A 22,533-nucleotide genomic window follows, 5' to 3' on the forward strand; every position below is an offset into this window, starting at 1 on the left:
AAAATGATCCTGTCTCAATTAACTACAGGTTCATTCACAATATTTTGCATCCCTACTTCCAGAGCTTCACATTTCGGCCATTCCTTCTGTGTCCAGTGTTTCTCCCGAGCTCGGCTGTCCCACAAACACAGAAAGCAAGGATAATTCGTGAAACCTCTCTATTGTCCTAGCAGGAAATTTACCATTTTAAGATCCACACAAATGATCCTGTTATGCTCCTCATACTTCAGAAAGGCAAGGACAATTTTTATGTCATTCTTACAAAGTCATTCAATTCGGGTTGGCTAAACTGCTGAGGGGTTAATGACTGCTTGGCATCAGAAGAAGACCCTTCAGATTCTACAACCATTTCCTCATGCATCTTATCAAAATACACTTGATCACCATGTTTACTTTCTTCGTCCTTAGAAGAAATAAAACCATTGAAAACTGGAACCGGGAGTGTCTCAGAGTGTGGGATAGGTCGTATTGCTGAAGGAATATTAGGATATGTGATCATATGCCGTTTTTTCTTGCTAATGCCCTCTGTATGGATCAGACAGAAATAACAGTCACTGCTGTGGTCCTTAGGTTCACACCAAACCATGGAAATACCAAAAGGGATTCCTTTGTGTTTACCTTTTGTCCAGTCATGAAGCAGTTCCTCACAATTATGACATACAATATGAGGAGCCCAATTCTTGTCTTGATTGCCAAGGGAAACTTGAAAATAGGCAATATATGCACAAATGATGAAATATTGCGCCTTTGACGCTGAAGTGTGTAACAGCCACATATATAACAGAAGCTGTCAGGACTATTCTTACATTTACACCTACTCGAAGAAGCCATGATTCAATCTTAAAACAAAATAAGAGGGTGTTTTTATCAGATAATAATTTTTTGCATTTAAAAACAATTACACTTATGTAAAAGTAATGTTTGTAAAACATTAATTGCCTTGTGGTTATATTCAATCCAAGAGTCGTTGCCTTTTAACTCCAATTTAAAAACCAATGTATGCCATTAACTGTAACAAAAAGAAGTTAAAATTGCATAAAAACTAGAGCATGCGCCAAAAAACAGATTTCATATTTGGAATCAGCGATGCAAAAATATATAGAAACAGTTCTAAAACCTCAAGCAACAGAAAATGAAAAAAAAAAAGTTCCCCAGTGTTATTTTCTGTAATCTACTACTTCTATATATAATCAAGTAATTGAAGAACATTTCTCTGATGCAAAGGAAGGTGTGAGCTATCAGATTTAAAGGGTAAAATGAATTTAAAGATACTGTACCTACTTATATCTTAAATTTTTTTTATTTCAAGGATAGAGGGAAAAATATAGGTTACTGACAAAGAAAAAAATTAAGTTTTCCCAGACTTTACTTATGTAACTCTAAATTCTAGAATGAAGCAATGTCTGCTGCATTTTGAGAAGCAACAACACAAAGAATTCTGTACATAGTTACAATGTCATTCATTTATGGGTCAAGAGAAGACATTCTCAGACATGTAAGAGCTCACGTAATCTGCCTGACAAACAATGCCCCCAAAGGTCCATCAATCAACTGAGAAGTGAGTCAAAGTGAAGAAGCCAAAAATGGAAGAAGTGGTACAAAAGAAACAACCATGAGTAATTAAGCCAGTAAAGAATAGTTAATGTCTAAATCATTGTTTGGAACATGATTATGAAACCAAATGTAAATGTCAAAAGTAATTCTTGAAGGGAAGAAATATATATAAATCCCAAATATATAATTATTTTGACAACAATTTTAAGGTGAGGAAAAGGCAGAGAAGGAAATAAAAGTGCTCCAAATGTCTCATTAACTTCAATGCAGTTATAGATATTGTTTAATTCTTGAAATTGGTAGATTTTTTTGCTTTAAATATTTTTCTTTAATATAACTTCCAAATTATTACAGGAAAGGGAGTCAAGAAAAATTGATCCACAAAGCAAAATTCAGAAAAAGAACCAGCAAAGGCACATAAAGCACAGAATAATATTATGAAAACAATGCCAAACATAAAGTTTCATTCAAATATAAATGTACGAAATTCTACTGTTCATAGATCAAAACTTTTAGATCGTGTAAAAATGTCAAAGCATATTCTGTTTTTCGGAAACATATAGTGTTAATGAAAAAGTGAACACTAAACAAATGGGAAAATATCACACACAGAAAATGCAAACAAAAAGAAGGCAGTAGCAATCTTAGGAGCCTATAAGGTGGAACTCAGAGGAAAATTCAGATAAGAGAATGTTAGTTTATATTGATCAAAATGTCGATCCACAATAAAGGTACATTATAAACTTCTATGAACCAGATACAATCTCATTTAAAAAGCATACAGCAAAACTCCTATAAACAAAAGAAATGTACAAATCCATATACGAGTGGAGATTTAAAACTTTCATCCCTGTATTTGACAGATCAAGGAAACCTGAAAAAGCTATAGAAAAATTGAATAAAGGGGGAAAATTTAACAATAAAGGGGGAAAGTGGAGATGCCTGAGGTTTCACCCGAACAGGACACAATCACCGTCTAAAGTGCCCCTGCTTCCTTCAGAGACTGTTCGGGAGAGAGCCGCACCATGTTCCATCCTCAACCTAGCCTAAGAGTTTGTTCTGGGATTAAATCACACTCTCACTCCAGGACCTTTGTACCAGCTCTCTGTGAGCTTGGAACAGCGCACGTGTACTTGACTCATCCTCACCTCATTGTCTTGAAAGCTCAGAGGCTGCCCCCTCAAACAGGTCTTCCTTGCCTCTTTGTGATGGGATTTTTCCTGCTGGCTCAGTCCCGCTCTCAGCCATCAGCCATCACTCTTTCCTGATCCTGCTTTATTTATTTGTTTATTTATCTGCACACAATTATCACTACTTGATGTTTTATTTTTTTTTTTATGTTCTATTATTATACAAACATTTTATTTATTCACTTTGTATCCTCAGTACTGGAACTCTGTTTGGCACACAAAAGTATTGGCTAAATAGTATAATTCATAAAGGAATGAAAATTTAAATATAAAGAACTTTAATCTGCAAGTTCTTTGTGCTGCTATAAATCAGTGGTTCTTGACTGGAGTTGACTTTCGCCTCTCGGGAACATTTGGTAACGTCTGGAGAGATTTTTGGTTGTCACAACTTGACGACAACCAAATGCACAGGAAAGGCTCCCCAAGAAATGATTAGCTGGCCCCAATAATAGTGCCGAGGTCGGGAAACTGCTACAGAGTCACTAATGCCTTCTTTGTTTGGGAAAAGAGTCTCTTAGGATTTTAAAAATTATAAATATGTAATCAGAAGTTAGGAATCAAAGTTTTAAGTGGCTGAGAGAGGTTGAAGGTAGGTAGACATGAACAGGATGAGTGTGGAGAATTTTGGGGGCAGTGAGCAGTTAACAGCAGTGGATACATGTCATTATGCATTCGTCAAAACCCATAGAATGTACAACAGGAGAATGAGCCCAAATGTAAACTATGTGTTGGCGGGGCAAGAAATGAAACAGCACCAGGTGTGAGACTGGTGGGGAGGACCCAGACCTGCGTTCACCAGCCTTGGTATTTGAGCTCTAGCTAGGAAAGAATTCAGAGTCAAGACACAAACAGCAAGAGAAAATTTATTTAAAAAGTCATGGAGGTAGAAGAAATGGGCTTCAGGAAACAAGTTACAGAGGCAAAAAAAAAAAAAAAAGGGAGCTTAGGAGAAAGAAAGAAAGAGCCGTGCCATGGTAGTGGTGGGTGGGGGCAGGGGGCCGGGGGGGGGGGGCTGGGGCATGATCCCTGAAGAAAGAGCTGCTTGGTCTTCTGTCCCAGGGCTTTTAAGGGAGGAGATTTTAGAGGTGGCCCCAAAATCTTAGAGAATATTCATCAGCTCTCCAGGTGTGTCCTTTCAAGGTTGTGGTCTCCACGGATTGGTCAGTGCTGGGGGGTGGGAGTGGTCCTTAATCCTGAGGTCCCCTGCGGAGGGAGGCACTTGTCTGGTTTTGCTGCTTTTCTGGAGCTGAAACACAACTGAGGCCTGGCCTGCTGTCCTCGCTTTATTGAACTTCTGTGTCTGACCCATCGTCCCTGCTCTGGTCATGTCTGTCTAACTGTCTACTGCATGTGTACATTGGATGTCTATGTGTCAATGTAGGTTCCCTAATTGTGTGGGATGTTGATAATGGGATAAGCTGTGCATGTGTTGGGAAATCTCTGCATCTTCCCCTCAATTTTGCTGTGAACCTAAAAGTGCTCTAAAAAAAATAAAGCCTATCTAAAAAGAAGAGCACCCCGGCCAGGTAGCTCAGTTGGTTAAAGCATTGTCCCGATATGCCAAGATTGTGGGGTTCAACCTCTGGTCAGAACACATACAAGAGTCAACCAATGAATGCATAAATAAGTGTAACAACAAACTGATCTCTCTCCTTTCTTCTAAAAATCAATCAATTAAAAAAAGACTTTATCAAGGCACATAGATATTCTAGCTCTTTGATGCTCAAATTATGGTCCTTGAATCAGATGTGTCAACATTACCCGGGAGCTTCTTAGACATGCAAACTCTTGACCCCACACCAGACCTGCTGAACTAGAACCTGCACTTTAATGACATCCTGGATGCTTCATAAACACGTTTAAGTTTGAAAAACACTGGGCTAGGACATGGGTTCTCATTCTTGGCTGCTCATTGGAATCACCTAGAAGTTTTTAAAAAATCTTAACTTTCAGGCCACACCCTAGGCCAATTAAATGAGAATGTGGGGGCTTGGCCCACGTATTAGTATTTTTTAAATCACCTCAGGTGATTTCAATGGACCCAACTTGTGCACCGCTGTTTGAGACTGCATGTGGAAGTTCCAAAAGAGTTAGTAAATATCCTTGTTTTGTGATTCTTGGGTCTTCACATCAAGAGCAGACCATTATGGGCTGACCAGGTTGTCAAGATTAGAGAGGGTTTGCAAGGGAAGATCTCTGGAGAGTGAGTGGGCCTCGTTTCCCCCCTTACCTCGTGACCCCTGAGCAAGCCACCGGGGAGCTTGGCCTGTGTGGCCTGGATCTGGGGACACAGGAGACTGGGGTAGACATCTGCCTGAATAGGGGCTGCAGTTTTCAGGCTGATGTCAGGCCAGAGGGTGACTGGCTACTCAGGGACCAAGGTCACTTTCACTGAGGGCTGGCCTGGGGCACCTGTTTTCCATGGACAAGAGTGAGCCTTGTGATGTGGAAACTCATGAACTTGCCTAGTACTGTTAATAATCTTGCCCGAGAGACCCTCCTGAAAAAGCAATGAGACCCTGCCAGTGACTGAAAATGCGAAGTGGACACCGCAGCAGATGCATCTCCGCTTTCAAAGAAAGTGCAGCCGGATGTTCCCTGTGTGGCTGGCCTCCGAACTTGCAGGCAAACGCGCCCTGAGAAAGTCATCTTTAAATCACAGGGCATAGAGCCAGCTTAGAACAGTGCCTGTCAGGCGGGAACTCGCCTATCCTTCTTCTCCCTTTCTCCCTCACAAGACCCCTGGCCCTGGAGGGGGCGGATGCCACAGGTAATTGAGCTGGGAGAGGTAGAAAACTGCTGGGCAGTAAAAGAGAAAGAGACTTATGCCTAATACCTCCGCACTGCCCAATTGCCCCCTGTGGACTCCCTCTACCCCCCCCACACCGTGTGAGCAGGCACCCTTTCTGAGGTTGGGAAGAAAATCAAAATCAGGTTTGAGGATTTGGTTATCACAGAGGCATGGACACTTTCCATTACTGAATGATTCAGCATTAAGGATTTTAAGCAATTTTTATTATCTGAAAGCAAGAGAGAGGAAGAAAAAGCAATGCTCCAATTTTCAACCCACAGGAAGAGGACTAAATAACATCTTTCACTGGATAAAGTTGAAATGAACAACGAAGATGGGAAACACAAGTAAAGGGGCTCAATGTGCGGGCCTCGGAAGAAAGGCCCGGGCTCCGCCTAGGAACAGCAGAGGCGGGGCTTCGAGGAAAAGAGCTGGGTCCTTCTGCGTAATTTCAGTTGAGTAATGGATCAGAGAGTGGGGGGGACAGAGAAAGAGAGAAAATGGGGAAAAGGCTTGGAATGCAAGGCAAGAGCAGGAGGCTGGCCCCAGAGCTGCAGGACCGGGGAGCTGCAGCGGCATGGGGGCCATGGTTTGGGATAGGCTGGGAGATGCTGGTCTGAGGTTAATAAAGAGAGAACTCTGTACGGGCCACCCACACGCATGTTTGGTTTCTAGAACTGTGTTACTGGGCTTTGCCTTTTTCTAAGCAAGACAAAGCAGTGGAGCCAACATCATTAGGTTCTCTTTTCTTTGAGTTTATGACAGGATTAAATGATCCCCAATTCTAATGTCACACAGGAGAGAGGGGCCAGTGAGGAGCAGTCTGTTCTCAGTAAGTCTGGCTGGTTCACATGACTCTTGGAGGTCCCGCTTGGCCTCTGTGCCTTTTCCTGTTCAATAAACAGACAACATCAGGGCCCCAAGGAGCCAAACAATGCTCCTAGAGGGGTCCCTGAGCCCAAACCACTCTCTGCTACAGGTGTCCTGAGGGAGAGCTTCCAGGAAGAGGGCAGGGTGGGAGATCTTGCCGTTCCCTTCCCTGCCTTTGCCACCCCCCCAGCCTCTCTCCCTCCCTCTGCCCTAGACTGGGCCTGCGTCATTGATGGTGTAAGTCATGTTGTCTCCCACACTTCTGGTTTGCTCAGAGGCCACCAGAGAGAACTCTGCAGAGGATACACGTTCTCTTCCATCACTGTTGAGAATGGTTTCAAAACTTATTCTTCTAACAGGTCACAAAGACATTATCAATAACCTCTAACACATACACATTGTACACATCATATTCTCTGACCAGAATCCAAGAAAACTAGAAATTAAAAACCAAACGATGAGCAAAGAACAAAAACATTGAACCACTTGGGAAATTAAAAATCGCTTTTCTAAGTAATTCTTGGGTCTAAGAGGGAGTACAAATGTCAATAATAGGCGGTATAGAGCATAATGATAAAAATGACAACACAGAAAACTAAATGAGCCAAACAATTATTTCCAGATGCCAGAAAAAGAAAAGCAAACAATCACCACCACCAACACAACCCAAGGAAACAAGAAGGAGAAGCTAATCACAAAAACCCCCAGAAATTAATGTATTAGAAAATAGGAAACATAAATTGATGAACAACTCCAGAGTCTGGCTCTTTAAAAAGACCATTGACTTAGAGAAACCATTGGCAAGCTTAATCAAGAGAGGAAAAATGAGTACAGGCATGAGAAATGATATAGAGTAAATGAAAAATAGGGGGAAATGGGTTTTGTAACTTTATGCAAATAAACTTAGAAATCTCAACAACATGGATAGTTTTTTGGGAAAATATAAATAACCAACTATGACTGAAGAAGTGATAGAAAACTGAATAGATTAATAATTCTAGACAAGCTGAAAAAGTTGTCAAAAGAAAGTGTTAAACCCAGACCGTTTCAGAGGCAAATTCTTTAAACCTTCTAACGTCATCTCTGTGCTATTTACCTAAGGTTATTCTAGGAAAAAGACAGGCAGCTTCCCCAGTCATTTGTCTAAGCTAGCATTGCCCTGACACAAAAGCCAACCAGCCAGATGGGCAAAAGAGAGACTGCAGCCCAATTTCACAAATGCAGACACAAAATGTTAGAAAATTGAACAAAGCCATATGTGTACAATAATAGTACACTATATACAAGCAGGCAACGATGCCAGCAGTACAAATGCTCAGTATCGGGAAATCTCTTGGTGTGATTATGTTAATAGGTCAAGGTGAAAATCCACATTATCACTGTCTTAAGAGCTTACGTTTTGAATTCAGAAAGCCTGAGTACAGATCCTGCCTTTTTTCACTTCCTAACTATGGACCCATGGAAACTTTCTTATCTTCAAATCTGGAATATTTGTGTAAAGTTGGGTCATGTGTGCATTAAGTGAAATAATAAATATAAAACTCAGCATGGAGCTGGACACATAAACAGAGCTCAGGAAATATTAATTTTTATAAAGTCATAAGAAATTGCTATCCATTCCTGGTGATGTTTTTGTAAATAAAACAAGAATTGAAGAACACGTCTTTAATATTACAAAGATACTCTCTCTCAAAGCAAAGCAACATCATCGTTAACTGTGAAAACATTAGTGACATCCCAATTAGGTTGAGGAACAAGATAAGGATGCCTCTGTATCTCCACTATTACTTATTAATGTTCTGGAAGTTCTAGCAATGGAATTAAACAAGAAGATAAAATAAGAACTATAAATATTCCCAAGAAGGAAATATTATCATTGTCATTTTCAAGGGATATGTTTGTTTATTTGTTTTTAATATGTGTTGCTGAAGTGAGCATGGTATATAGCTCTTTGTAATTTGACCATCTCAAAAAAATCAACTGAAGAAGTCAGAGAACTAACAAATGAGTTTAGTAGGGTAGCAGTCACAAAATATAGAAATACATATATAAAAGCCAATACCTTTCCTATGGTAATGAATAAGTTGTTAGAACACATCATGGAAATATATTGCATTTACAGCAGCAACAAAATTCATGGGACTTAAAAAGAAATAGGCAAGATTTATGTAAATAAAACAAAAAGACTTTACAGAGAAATTCAAAATGAGGCTTGAACACAAGGAGAGACACTCTTTTCTAAGAAGAATCAACAATATAAATTTGCAGTTGTCCCAATTAATTTATGCATGAACAAATTTCAATCAGGATTTTTTTCTTAATGAAATCTTTTTTTAATGGTATTTTTTAAATTGATTGACCTTAGTGAGACTGAGAAAGGAAGAGAGAGAGAGAGAGAGAGAGAGAGAGAGAGAGAGAGAGAAGCATTCATTTGTTGTTCCACTTGGTTGTTCATTCACCAGTCGTTTCCCCTATGTGCCCTGACTGGGATCGAACCCACAGCTTTGGTGTTTTTGGATAATATTCTGATTGACTGAGCTAACTAGCCAGGGCCTTAATGAAATCTTAACAAAGTTATTGTGAATTTGAATTTCTCTGGAAGACTAGAAGTGTGGAGAGGAAAATGTTGAAGGAGAACAAGGTTGATGAACTTGTCTGACCAGATATTAAATTTAATTAAAGGTTCCAACAATTAAAACAGATTCACAGGTGCATAAAAACTGACAGACAGATTCATGGGACAGCCTAAGGCAAGAAAAGATCCAAGTATGTGTGAGAATCTATTATTGATTACAAAGTTATTTCATAGAGTGGGGAAATGACCATTCAGTAAACAATGGCAAAGTTAGCTCCTTTACTCAAAATGCGCATGAAAACAAACCTCAGCTTTGAATTATGTATATTTTTGTTTTTGACCTTTTCTATTGAAGATTTAAAATGTTCAGAAAGTGCTAGAATAGTATAATAAAGTCCATCATACCCTTCACAAAGATTCACAAATTGTTAACATTTAAACATTTGCTTTGTCATATATATGAATGAAGTATTTATCCTTAAATACTCAGTGAGAATCTTCCAAGTACAAGGGCAATCACTTATGCAGGTACATTATAATGATCACATTCCAAATATTTAATGTTGATACCTCACTATTATCTAATGCTTAGTACATATTCAAATTTTGCCAAGATTTTCGGTAATTATCCTTTACAGCAGTCTCTGTACTCCATCTAGGATCCAACCTAGGATCATTTATTTATTGCATTCAGTTGTCATTCTTTAGTTCTCTTTAATCTGGAACAGTTCTTCAGCCTTTCTTTGCTTTTCATGTAACTAATGTTTTTTGAATTGTACAGACCTGTAGTTTTGAAGAAACTCCCTTTATCTATCTCTGGTATTTCCTCATAATTAGAATCAGGTTATGCATTTTTGTAGGAATACTGCATAGGACATATTGTGTCCTCAGTGCATCACTTAGGAGGCACAGTAGGTTTGTTTCATTATTGGTAATGGCAATTTTGATCCATCACTTGGCTAAGTAGTGTTTAATGGAATGGAGTTTCTCTATATTCTTTTGTGATTAATACCAAAATCTGTGAAGGAATACTTTGAAGTTGTGTGAATGTCTTTGCCTAAATGGTTACTAGAATTGCTGTAAGGTGGTAATTTATAACTCTATCGTTCCTTCTGTATTTATTGGCTGGCATTTTACTGTAAGGAAGAGCTTTCTCTCTCCTTTCTTCCCTTCCCCTCTTCTCTCTCCTCTGTTTCTTTTCTGTCAGTATGGATTTATGGATTATGGTATTTAGTAGGCCATCACCCATTACTGTCATTATTTGTTTTGCTGCTCAAATTGTTCCAGATTTGGCCAGTGGGTCCTGTGCCTTTTTGACCCGTTCCCATAATTTTTTAGCACTTTTTTGCTTCCTGGCACAACAAGATGTTCCAGGCTCATCTTGTACTTTTTCTGCCCGGACTTGGAATCAGCCATTTCTCTAAGGAACTCTGGTTCCTTGTGTGAATTGGGAAATGGTGTTAATAAACAAAGACTTGGGCATATTACATAAAAAAAGTAAATCATATAAGAACCACAGATAAATAGTTATGTACCCTTTGGGTGAGAGAGGACTTTTAAATATAATAACAAAGGCAAAACCCATAGATTTAACTACATGCAAATTTAGAAATTTGCCTAGGACATTATCATAAACATTGAGAGCCCTTAAGGCTTATTTCTTGGATCTCTTCTTTCCTTTTTCCACACCCCCTTTATTTGTCATCTCATTCAATGTTACAGCTTTTGTGACTATTTATGTTTGGATGATTAGCAAATTTATGTCTGCAGCCTGAACCTGCCTTCTGATCCCAAACCTGTGTACTCCACTGCCTATTCCACATCTCCACTTCCCAACTATTCTTCCTACTCTCATCCCCATATTAACTCCCGGCAACTGTATTCTCCCAGTTGCTCATGGACAATTTTAGGGGCATTCCTAAATATGTTCTTTTTCTCACTTGTCACCATTAACCCACAGCAGATTCTGTCAGCTGTACATTCAAAATACATAAAAAATTTGATCATTTTTCATCACCTCCTTTGTCACCACTCTAGGCCATCTCATTTGGATCATTGTCCAACCTCCTAGCTAAACTTCCTGCCTCTGCCCTTGTTTTATTATAATTGATTCTCCACAGAGCAGCCAGTTGGTCAGATAACATTATTCCTCCACATAATTCTGAAACCCCCCCATGGCTTCTATACCTTTCGGAGAAGTAGCCCAAGTCCTCATAATGGCTTCCACAGCCCAATACCATTGGTTCTTAGCTCTGGCTCAGCAAGTGGCTTTCCTCCTAACCCGCTGCTCTAGTTGAAATGGTGAGGTTTCCCTGGAAAAGCCAAGGATGTGGGTTTTGTTGTCACTAGGGCAGAGAGTGACACTGACCATTGCAGCTGTGCCTTTTGCTGGCCACTCCCTACACCTCCAGATGGACACTTCTCCTTCTAAAAATGTTTGCAATGGGCCTGACCTGTAGTGGCGCAGTGGATAAAGCGTCGACCTGGAAATGCTGAGGTCACTGGTTCGAAACCTTGGGCTTGCCTGGTCAAGGCACATATGGGAGTTGATGCTTCCAGCTCCTCCCCCCTTCTCTCTCTCTGTATCTCCTCTCTCTCTCTCTCTCTCTCTCTCTGTCTCTCCTTATCCTCTCTAAAATGAATAAATAAAAAATAAAAATTAAAAAAAATAAAAATGTCTGCAATGGACAGCCACAAACACAAATTGTGCCCACTACACAGGCGAGTGGGGTGAGGCAGAGAGAAGTGGGAGGTTTCTCTCTTGTTATTTAAGTAACCCACCTTGAATTTTCTTATTGGTCTAAAGTATTTATTGTCTGGTCCTTTTTCAGGGAAAGTGTATAAGCTTTGTGAGCATTTTAAAAAAAATGAAGGTATAATTGACATATAACATTGTGTTAGATTCAGGTATACAACATAATGATTGAATATTTGATCGCCACAGTTTAGTTAGCATCTGTCATCAAAGTTATAATTTTTTTAGGGCATGGTTTTAAATTTTTATTTTGTTCACTGATAATTTTTCTGTATGTAACAGAGTGTCTGGCACATAGTAAGTTGCTCAACAGTACAGGTGAATTAGACAAATACTTGTATTATATATAACAGAAATCCTTAATATATAAAAAATCAATATATATCATTATAAAAAATAAAATCAGGTATAAACATGAAGGTAAAAATACAATGAACAATAAACATATGAAAACTTCAGTACCAATCAAATCCAAGTTAAAAAGAGGTCAGATAAAGTACACAATAAATATAAACCATGAAAGAAGAAAATTGAGCCCTGGCCAGTTGGCTCAGCGGTAGAGCGTCGGCCTAGCGTGCGGAGGACCCGGGTTTGATTCCCGGCCAGGGCACACAGGAGAAGCGCCCATTTGCTTCTCCACCCCTCCGCCGCACCTTCCTCTCTGTCTCTCTCTTCCTCTCCCGCAGCCAAGGCTCCATTGGAGCAAAGATGGCCCGGGCGCTGGGGATGGCTCAAAAAAAAGAAGAAAATTGATAAGATGAACTTCATTAAAATTAAAAAGTTGTGCTTTTCAAAAGACACCATTAAAGAAATTAAAAGGCAATTTACAGAATGGAAAAATATATTTACTAAACATATGTTTGACCACAGACTTGTATCCAGAATATTTAAATAACTCTTGTAATTAAAAAATACAACAAATAACCCAATTTAAAAATGAGTAAAATATTTAAAGAGACACTTCTCCAAAGAAGACATGTGAATAGCCAATAAGCACACGAAAAGATGTGTGACATCACTAGTCTTCAGTGAATGCAAATTGAACTCACAGTGAGATATCAATACATGCTTCCCAGGATTACATTCAACAGATTGACAATACAAAGCATTGTTGAGAACACTCAGCTAGAAAGCTGATAAATTACATGGGACTGTAAGATAGCACACCCACTTTGCAAAGCAGTATGATTTATACTAATCATACAACCCAGCGATCCCATTCCTGGGTAGTTACCCAAGAGAAAAGAAAACATATTTCCTCTCAAATACTTGTATGAAATATTCATTTGCAGCCCTATTCATAAAAGTCCCAACCTGGAAACAGCCCAAATGTTCATCAACTGTTAAATGAGAAAACAAATTGTAAAATTTTTATATTTTATTACTTAGCAATAAAAAAGACCAAGACACTGATACACAAAGCAACACAAATGAATCTCAAAAGCATTATGCTAAGTGAAAGAAGCAATGCATAAGACTGCATTCTATAATATATGATTATATGTTCCATTTACGTGAAGTTCTAGGAAAGGCAAAATTATAGAGACAGAAAGTTGCCTTGGGCAGTGGGGCCGAAGGAGGGGATTGATAGAAAAAGACAGAGGGTAACTTTTTAGGGAGATGGAAATACTTTAGATCTTGATTTGATTGTGGTTATATGGCTGTATACAATTGCTCAAACTCATTGAACTGTACACTTGAAATGAATGTTAATGTGTATGAATTATACCCCCAAAAGCTAATTTGTAAAATGATGGAAAAAAGTTAGAAAAATAATAGGAAGGACATTCATAGAAGAGGAAGTTGCGCAAAGATTTTTGGTTCGTTTTCAAGGTGGGAGGGGACTACTGGAACCTAAGGGATATCATGTCCCTTGACAGAGAACACAGTGTTTTTGGTGAGAAAGTTGTCTTAGATTGATGCTTAAATTGCAGCTGTCACCTACCCTGATCCACAACTGCATAGTTCCCCAACATAATTCTTAAGAAAAATGCTGGCCCTGGCTAGTTGGCTCAGTGGATAGAGCATTGGCCCAGTGTATGGATGTCCCGGGTTCTATTCCCAGTCAGGTCAGGGCACGCAAGAGAAGTGACCATCTGCTTCTCTTCCTCTCCCTCTCCCCCTTCTCCTCCTCTTCCCTCCTGCAGCCGGTGGCTTGATTGGTTCACGTGTCAGCCGGGACATTGAGGATAGCTTGGTTGCTCTAAGCGACGGCTTAAGACAGGGTTGCCAGGTAGATCCTGAGCCTGGTGCATGTGAGATTCTGTCTCTCTATCTCACTTCCTCTCACTTAATAAAATAAAATAATAAAAATAAATAAAAAAGAAAAACGCTGGCTTATTGGAACTTTTCCCATATAAAAGGTGATTAATAAGATGGGTAATAAACAAAAAGGAATCGTGAAGAAAGCTGTTACAGGAGAAAAGATGTGTAACAAGTAAAAAACTGGTGGAGAATGCATATCAGAAAAAGAATTACTTCGAGAAATAGGAACATTTCAGATAAATACTCTATCCATTAGCTCAAAGGAATTAATGAGAACATGAACTCTTAATGGGAAAATGGAAGAGCTCAGGGAAAAGATAAAGGAGATTGAAGAAGCAACATTAAGACAATGGAGAGAGATTTAAAAGTGAACTGATAAAGATTAAAAAGTAAAAACATTAGATAATGTGTTAGAAAAATAAAACTTTATTGGCAATCACAAGAATGGAGCAGAATTTTAAAAGTAGAGTCAGATGCACAGTAGACAAGTATGAGAAAAATTTCATAAAATAAAATGGAGAATGAATAGGGGGAAAAAGTGAATATTTGTAATCAACCAAAGAACTCCAGCATACATGGAAGTGTTGTTCTAGTAGAAGTTGACAGAATGAAAGTAGAGAAAAAAAAAAAAAAAAAAAAAAGAAAACGGTTCTATTAAGGAAGACCTGAATGAATAGTTTGTAAGGGCATATTAGGTTCTAGAGAACCACATTCTAGTCAAGTAATTAAGTTTTAAAGCTAAAGAAAAAATTATATAAGCCTCTAGGGAGAAAAAGCAAGTCACTTACAAAGCAGAAAACAGCATCAACCAACCTGAGGTTTATCCCTGGTAACATTCAGTAACAAAAGGTAGTAGAATATTGTCTACAGAATTCTGAAAGAAGTATGAGCCATCAAGTTTTCACTCAGCCAAATTATCACTCAAATCTAAAGGCAATCGTCATTCACAAACACGGAAATATGCAGGACTGTTGCACCCCTGAGTACATCTTGACAAACTACCTGCTGATGGAATCCAGTTAATCAACAGATGAATCTAAATAAAGAATGGAGAAACCACTATATTAAAGGGCTGTTGGTAAATCTTGAATAAATTTACATATAAAACCCTATGTTTATATAATTAATATAATATTAAAACTGTAAAAACTCTTGTTGCAAACCACTGAGATTTTGGGATTGCTTGTTACTGCAGGCTAAACTAACAAAAGATAATTGATATACCCATATTAGTCTAAAAAACAAGACCCTATTTGAGAAGGACTGAGGGGCCTTCTGGGAAAGAATATTCTAAGATAGAAGGATCTTGGTTGGCTTTGGAGAGGTTAAGGGAGTTTAATATAGGGTGATGCCTATTACTTAAATGTTTTTGGCTGTGTCCCATGGCTCATATCGTGTCCTTGGGGGAAAAAGAACTGCAGTGCCAGTAAAATAAAAATATCCATTTCACTAAAACTCTCAGTGATATTGCGGCCAGAGCAATGAGCTTTGAGATCCTCTCCCAGAATTATAACATGAAAGGAAGAGAGAGATTTTTGTCTCACTTTGTCTGAGATGCTCTGATAGCTTTGCATCTTTTTTTTTTTTAATTCTTTTGCCTTGAGAGAAAAAGAAAGCATTGACCCACTGTTTCATTTAGTTGTTCCATTTAGTTGTGCCCTCATTGATGTTTCTTGTATGTGCCTTTACCAGGGGTTGAACCCATGACATCTGGTGCACGGAGTTGATGCTTTATTTATTGAGCCACCTGGCCAGGGTGGCTTTGCATATTGAGGGCTCCAAGATATTGGTGACAGTGCCCACTGGGAGGGCCATGCTTAATAGGGACCATGCTCAGGGTGGAAACTAGAGCCAGTGGGAAATTGCAGCAGTAACCTGTGATTGTGTAGGGTCCTGTGTTAGATTGTAGATCTAGACTGAGCAGATGATATAGCAGTGATGGATTCAGTTGTAAGTAACAAGATTATGCACAATATAAACACTAAAGGAATTTACAGGCTTAGCGTATAGAGATGTCCCGTGATACAATGAGCTTCAGGCCGTTTGATCTAGAGATCCAAGGATGTCACTCAAGACTTGATTTCTTTTCATTACTGTTTTATTTCCATACAATCAGTTTCACCTTACAGCTGGGTGCTCTTGCATTTGCAAGAGGGCGCCCTCAATTCCCAGGCTGACATTAAACAGGTGAGGAAAAACAAACCCCACAGAACACACATCTAATTGGAACAATTTATATCATATATCCAAACCAATAATTGTGGAAGGGAATGACATTATGTTATTAGCTTAGACCAGCAGTTTTCAACCAGGGGCGATTTTGCTCCCCTGGGGACATTTGGTAATGCCTGAAGACATTTCAGGGGTGTGTTTGTGCGTGACTAACATCTAGTGGATAAAGGCCAGAAATGCTGCTAAACATTGTACAGTACCCAGGACAGCCCCAGCATAGACTTGTCCTGTCCAAAATGTCAATAGTGCTGAGGTTGAGAGGCCCTGGCTTGAAATACTCAGGATCCCCTTGAGTTGAGATGGGGTCAGGACCACTCAAACTGTGTGGCTACTACACGCACAGGAAGGGTGAAATGGACTCTGAGAAAGCAACACGATACCCCCCACAAGTGCCCAGAAGACCACTAGGTGGCAACTGGGCTTGTGTGTGAACATAAGTGAGACACTCTTGGGGTCTCCCAGAAATAGTGTGGAGATTGTAAGATGAGAAATTCTTACGTGACATGGACCAGAGAAATTCGAGTTATTATTCTTAGCTGACTTCATTTGTTCCCAGAGGCTAGTAAGCCTTAGCCAACCCAGATTACACAATTGTAGGATTTTGGAATAAGGCCTGGAGGCTTGGATACCCTTACCTGCTTGAGTTGGGGAGGACTAGAGATGAAATGTGATGCAGGGCAGGAGCTGGAGAGGTGGGCAGCATTCCTGTGGGTCAGCCAGGAATGACCTTTGCCTCCCAAAGCTGATAAGAATTCCTTGAGGATGTCAAAAAGAGAAATGATATAATCAGATTTGCATTTTATAAAAATCACTCCTTGTGTGGAGGAAGAACTGGAGGAGAAGGGTGGAGAAGGGGTGTAAAGCCAGGAGCCGCCATCATGGCCATTCACATGCAGGTTTGCATTAGATTCTGACAGTTGGTAATGAAACAATGGAGCCAAGAACTGGTGGGCCATCATCTTTAATCCTAGCTTGCACCCGGCAGGCAAGTAAAAACACACACTGGGCTCCAAAACCCACTCATTCAGCGCTCACAAAGCTACTGACTTAACTGAGTTTCCTAGAATCAAAATTTCTAGCTCATCAGCCCCATTCACCTCTGTTCCCCATCTCCTTCTCCCTGTACAAACTCTGCACAAACTGGCTTCTCCTTTCAGCACTCCACCATCTTGGCTGCTCCTCCTGGCCTCCTCCACGTGGCCTTACTCTCCTCTCCTCCAGCATGGGCTCCTAATGTAATCACTCTTCTCTCAGAACAACGTGATCTCTCTTCCTTTTAAAACCTTTTGGCGCGAAAGCCCTCTCCCAACACACATTAATATAATCACACCCATCCCAAGCAGGAAGGGCAACCAATACCATCACCTGGGAGACAGGCTTCCACGTGGGCCGCGCCGTCTTTAACAAAGCGAGCATAATATATTTTATCTGCCCAACAAGGGGGATAGCAGGAAGACCAGTTTAGGAGACTATGGCAGTGTCCGGGGTGAGGTGAAGTGACACCCAGAACTAGAAGGAGGTGTAGAGGATTAACTGACTTTGAGAGCTACTAATGAGAAGGCAGTTATAGGATTTGGAGATGGGTTGAAAGAAGGAGGTAAGGAAAGGAGGGTAGGAGTCAAGAATACCACGCACATTTTTGACCCAAACTGCTGCTTAGGTGGCGGAACTACCAACAGAGATGAACCACAGGGGATGGAGTTAAGGTGCTGGTGGTGAATTTGTTAGGTTTGAGGGGCTTCTGTGATTGGTATCTGGAGTTCAGCAAGGTCATCATGTCATCAGTAGAATTAGTGTGAACTGTGGTGGTGTTGTGGATAAAGCGTCTACCTCAGGGGTCGGGAACCTTTTTGGCTGAGAGAGCCATGAATGCCACATATTTTAAAATGTAATTCCATGAAAGCCGTACAATATATTTAACACTAAATACAAGTAAATATGTGCATTTTATGTAAGACCAACACTTTTAAAGTACAACAAGTCTCTAAATTCTTTTTTAATAACGTTGTTATGTTATTGTTAACCAGTGATGAATAAAGTGCTTCTTACCATTAATGCGACTTCTGGTGCTGTATGGTTTTGCTGATGGCTTTGTAGTCAGGTTGATATGTGGTGAGGTTAAACTTCAGGCAGGTGTTGAGACTTCCATCCATTAAACGTGATCGTAGGTTGGTCTTAATGTTCTTTAGATGTGAGAAAGACTGCTCACATGCATACGTAGAGTCAAACATTGTCAGTACAGCAATACTTACATGCTGCAGTGTGTGGTATGTGACAGGAAGCGCATTCCAAGTTTTGACAATCAGCTGGCTTGTGGGTTGAAGTTTTTTCATTTCTCCCCACTTGTATTTGCTTGGCAACTCTGCTTGCTGTCGTGCAAGTCTTTCCAAATCTTCATTCAGTGACTTGAACTTATTCACCCACATGTCTGAGGCCTTCAGGTCAGCAGCTTGTAGCTCAAAATCTCTTACGGAGACACCGGGGATGTAACTCAGGTCAGCGCTGTCCACTGCACACTCATGTGGATGGGTGATGAACTTAAAAAGATGAGTGCGCTCACGAAATTCTCCAAAGCGCACTTTGAATGACTGCAGGAGATTAGATGTGAAGCCCGCTAGCTGCTGGAGATCAAGATGTTAAGCTGGGTCACTTGCTGTGCGTGTATCTTTAAGCTCTCCCAGTTTTTCAAAGTGTAGTAAACGACCTGTTTCAATGTTGGTGATGAAGATTTTTAACTTGTTTTCAAATGCAAACACTGCTTGTTGAAGGGATAAGACTGTATTTCCAATGCCTTGCATTTTCACATTGATCTAGTTCAGATGTTCAGTCATGTCTACAAGATAGAACTTCAGGAGCCACTCAGTGTTAGCTAACTCAGGATGCTTGATGTTTTTCATTTCAGGAAAGGTCTGGATTTTGCTCAGACAAACTGCAAAATGGCTGAGCACCTTCCTTCTTGACAACCAATGCACATTGCTGTGCAGAAGCAGACCAGGATAATTATTCCCAACTTCATTTAGCAGTGTTTTAAACTGGCGATCATTTAAAGCTCAGGCAGCAATAAAGTTGACCACCTGAATGACCAGCAACATCACCTCACCAAGCTGCTCGCCACATATTTGAGCACAAAGCGCCTCCTGATGTAGGATGCAGTGAAAACTTAGGATGGGTCTCTTTTCATGTTCACAAAGAAGCGCTACAAATCCTCTGTTTTTTCCCATCATGCACAGAGCAGCATCAGTACACACCGAAATAAGTTTATCCATCGGTAGATTTTTTTCTTTAGTGAACACAGTGAAAGACTTGAATAAAACCTCCCCTCTTGTTGTCTCTTTCATAGGCAATACAGCAAGACTTTCCTCACGTAGTGTGTCACCGACAGCATACCTTGCAATCACACTGAACTGGGATAAATGGCTTACATCTGTTGACTCATCCAAAGTGAGAGAAAAGAATGGTGCTGCATTTATGTCCTTCACTTGTGTTGCCTCAATTTGATTTGCCATCCTGATGGTACGATCGTGAACAGTTCTTGCCGACAGACGCATGACTTTTATTTGTTTGACTATCTTGTCTTTATTCGAAAAGTCATCAAAAAGTTCATTGGCAACATCAAGCATGAATGTTTTTGGCATACTCCCCATCTGTGAATGGCTTTCCATTTCTCACAATTGCTAAAGCACCAGCAAAGCTAGGCGAATTCCAGTCACCTTGTTGGATCCAAACACAGAGTTGCTGCTGACTAGCTTGCACTCTGCACAGTAGCTCTTGACATGCTTTCTTCCTGCTGTCCCCCGCTGGATATTTTGATGCAAATGTAGTATGCGTGTATCAAAGTGCCGCTTTATATTTGACCGTTTCATCGATGCAATTTTATCATTGCATATTAGACACACTGAAGAACCTGCTCTTTCCACAAAGGCAAATTCCTCTGTCCATTCCTGCTGAAAAGTACAATACTCCTCATCATTTTTTCCTTTAGCCATCTTCTTCATTAAAAGGGTTTCTGCAATTAGCTAGCTGACTACTTGATTAAAAGGAGGGAAGTTCACTTCCTGATCTCACAATGACCTGTGTATGTTAGGCATTATCCAATAAAAATTTGGTGTTGTCCCGGAGGACAGCTGTGATTGGTTCCAGCCACCCACAACCATGAACATGAGCAGTAGGAAATGAATGGATTGTAATACATGAGAATGTTTTATATTTTTAATGTTATTTTTTTTTATTAAAGATATGTCTGCGAGCCAGATGCAGCCATCAAAAGAGCCACATCTGGCTCGCGAGCCCTAGGTTCCCAACCCCTGGTCTACCTGGAACTGTGAGGTCACTGGTTTGAAATCCCAGGCTTGCCCAGTCAAGGCACATATAAAAAGAAGCATCTATGAATTGAATTAAATTGGTGGGAGGGAATTTGCATGTAGGACACTCAGGAGAGAGACTTGGGGAATGCCAGCATTTAAGGACAGGATAGAAAGAGAGTCAAAAGGAAGGCAAAGAGGAAATGCAGAAAGAAACTTGGGAGAAGCAGGGAGTTGCCAATTATCAGACACTACTGAGAAATCGTGCATGATAAGGCTGGAAAGTGTCTATTGAATTTAGCTCTGGAGGCTGCTGTGACCTTGGGGAACAGTTCCCAGGCAGAGATAGAGGCGGAAGTCTGATTGTAAAGTGGGAGGAGAGGTTGGGAGGTGAGGATGTGGAAGCAGTGTGTCCAGACCCTGCTGTGGAGAAGCTTGACTAGGAAGGAAGCACAAGGAGATGGTGGCAGGGGGAAAGGAAAACTGGACAGATGACAGATTCAGAAAACTCTGAAAGCTACTTCCGCTAAATTAAAAAACAAACAACAGCAAGCAAGACAATTACATTAATAAAGGACTTTCACTAAATGAAAAAAAGTGAGTGTTAATATGAACTAAAAACAAACAAACAACAAACAAAGAACCCCTTCCATGCTTTTAAACCAATATTTTAAGCTTTTATTTAGTAATCTGATATTTTATTATCAAAGCAGTATACAAACTGTGGAGGTTCAGAATGAGCTACCCCAAGATGTGCCTGAGTAGTTTGCAAATTATTTTCAGCTAAAAGTGATTTTAGCTTCAGACTCAAGCGAAGCTCCTGCCCCTCCCTTCAACTCTCTAGAAGAACTTGAACTAGGGGCCTTTGTCCATAGTGAGAGATTATTAAAGATAACTGCTTTTGGCCTACAGGGCAGGGCAACTTCTGTTTACTAAGTGTCTGTTCTTATCACCCTGTAGATGACCCTTTGAAGCCCCAAGGTGTATTGTTACTTCATCCCTAGCACAGGATGTCTTACACACCTCAATCTCCCTTTCTATCTCAGAACTCTAATGCATGTGGGGTGTCTGACTCACTCTTGTATGCGGGGCTCCATACATATGTATGCATGAAATCTGGTCATTTTCTCTTGCTAATCTGCCTCATGTCTGGTTAAAACTAGCCAGAAAAACCTGAGGAGAGAGGAAAGTTTGTTCTTCTCCCACATTATTTAAAACTCTAATTTTAATTTTAATAGCAGAATAAAATAATATTTTACATTAAATATAATTTATGGATATAGTAAATATATATAAATTTAATATCTTAAATCATTTTGTAATTTATTTAACTATTTCGCTGTTAGTGAAGTTATTTTTGTTTTGTTTATAAGACAGTTGGAACTTTCAAGCTGAGAGAGTAAATGGAGGGAAGAATGAGACGCCTTGTTCATGGGCCCCTTAGGACCTAGAAGTATCCTGCTTCTAGCTGAGGGACCCCTCTCATTTTTACACATTTTTAGGAAGAGAGGAGTAAAGACAAAGGATGAGCAAGTCCTTGTCAGCTGAAGTCACCAGCCTTCTCCAATGCCCGAAGCCTCCCTCTCACCTTTGATGTGAGATCATTTTCTGGAATCTTATCACTGCTAATTTACATTCATGTTTCAGAAGCAATACATTGAAAAAAACCACAGACTATCATACAGTCATTTTCTCTTGTGAGGCTGAGGAGTTTGGACTTGATCATACAAAATGAGAAAATGGCTCCTATGTTAACTACCCTCCTTCCTGCCTCCCCTCCCCCTCCTGTGTAAGCAGACCTTCTCCTATTGCCTCTGGCCTACATTTCCTCTTCTTTTAGGATAAATGATCCAAAACCATTCAGATGTTCAATTCCATTACTACCTTTTGAACCTAATTACTCAGACACTACCCAACATTGCCCCAGGGTAATCAATGGATGTGTTGATATCCGGTTGGTAAATTGTGTGTCATGACTGGCAAGCCTGTAGACAACTGTG

The sequence above is a fragment of the Saccopteryx leptura genome, chromosome 3, assembly GCF_036850995.1.
Source record: "Saccopteryx leptura isolate mSacLep1 chromosome 3, mSacLep1_pri_phased_curated, whole genome shotgun sequence".
NCBI classification, from domain to species: domain Eukaryota; kingdom Metazoa; phylum Chordata; class Mammalia; order Chiroptera; family Emballonuridae; genus Saccopteryx; species Saccopteryx leptura.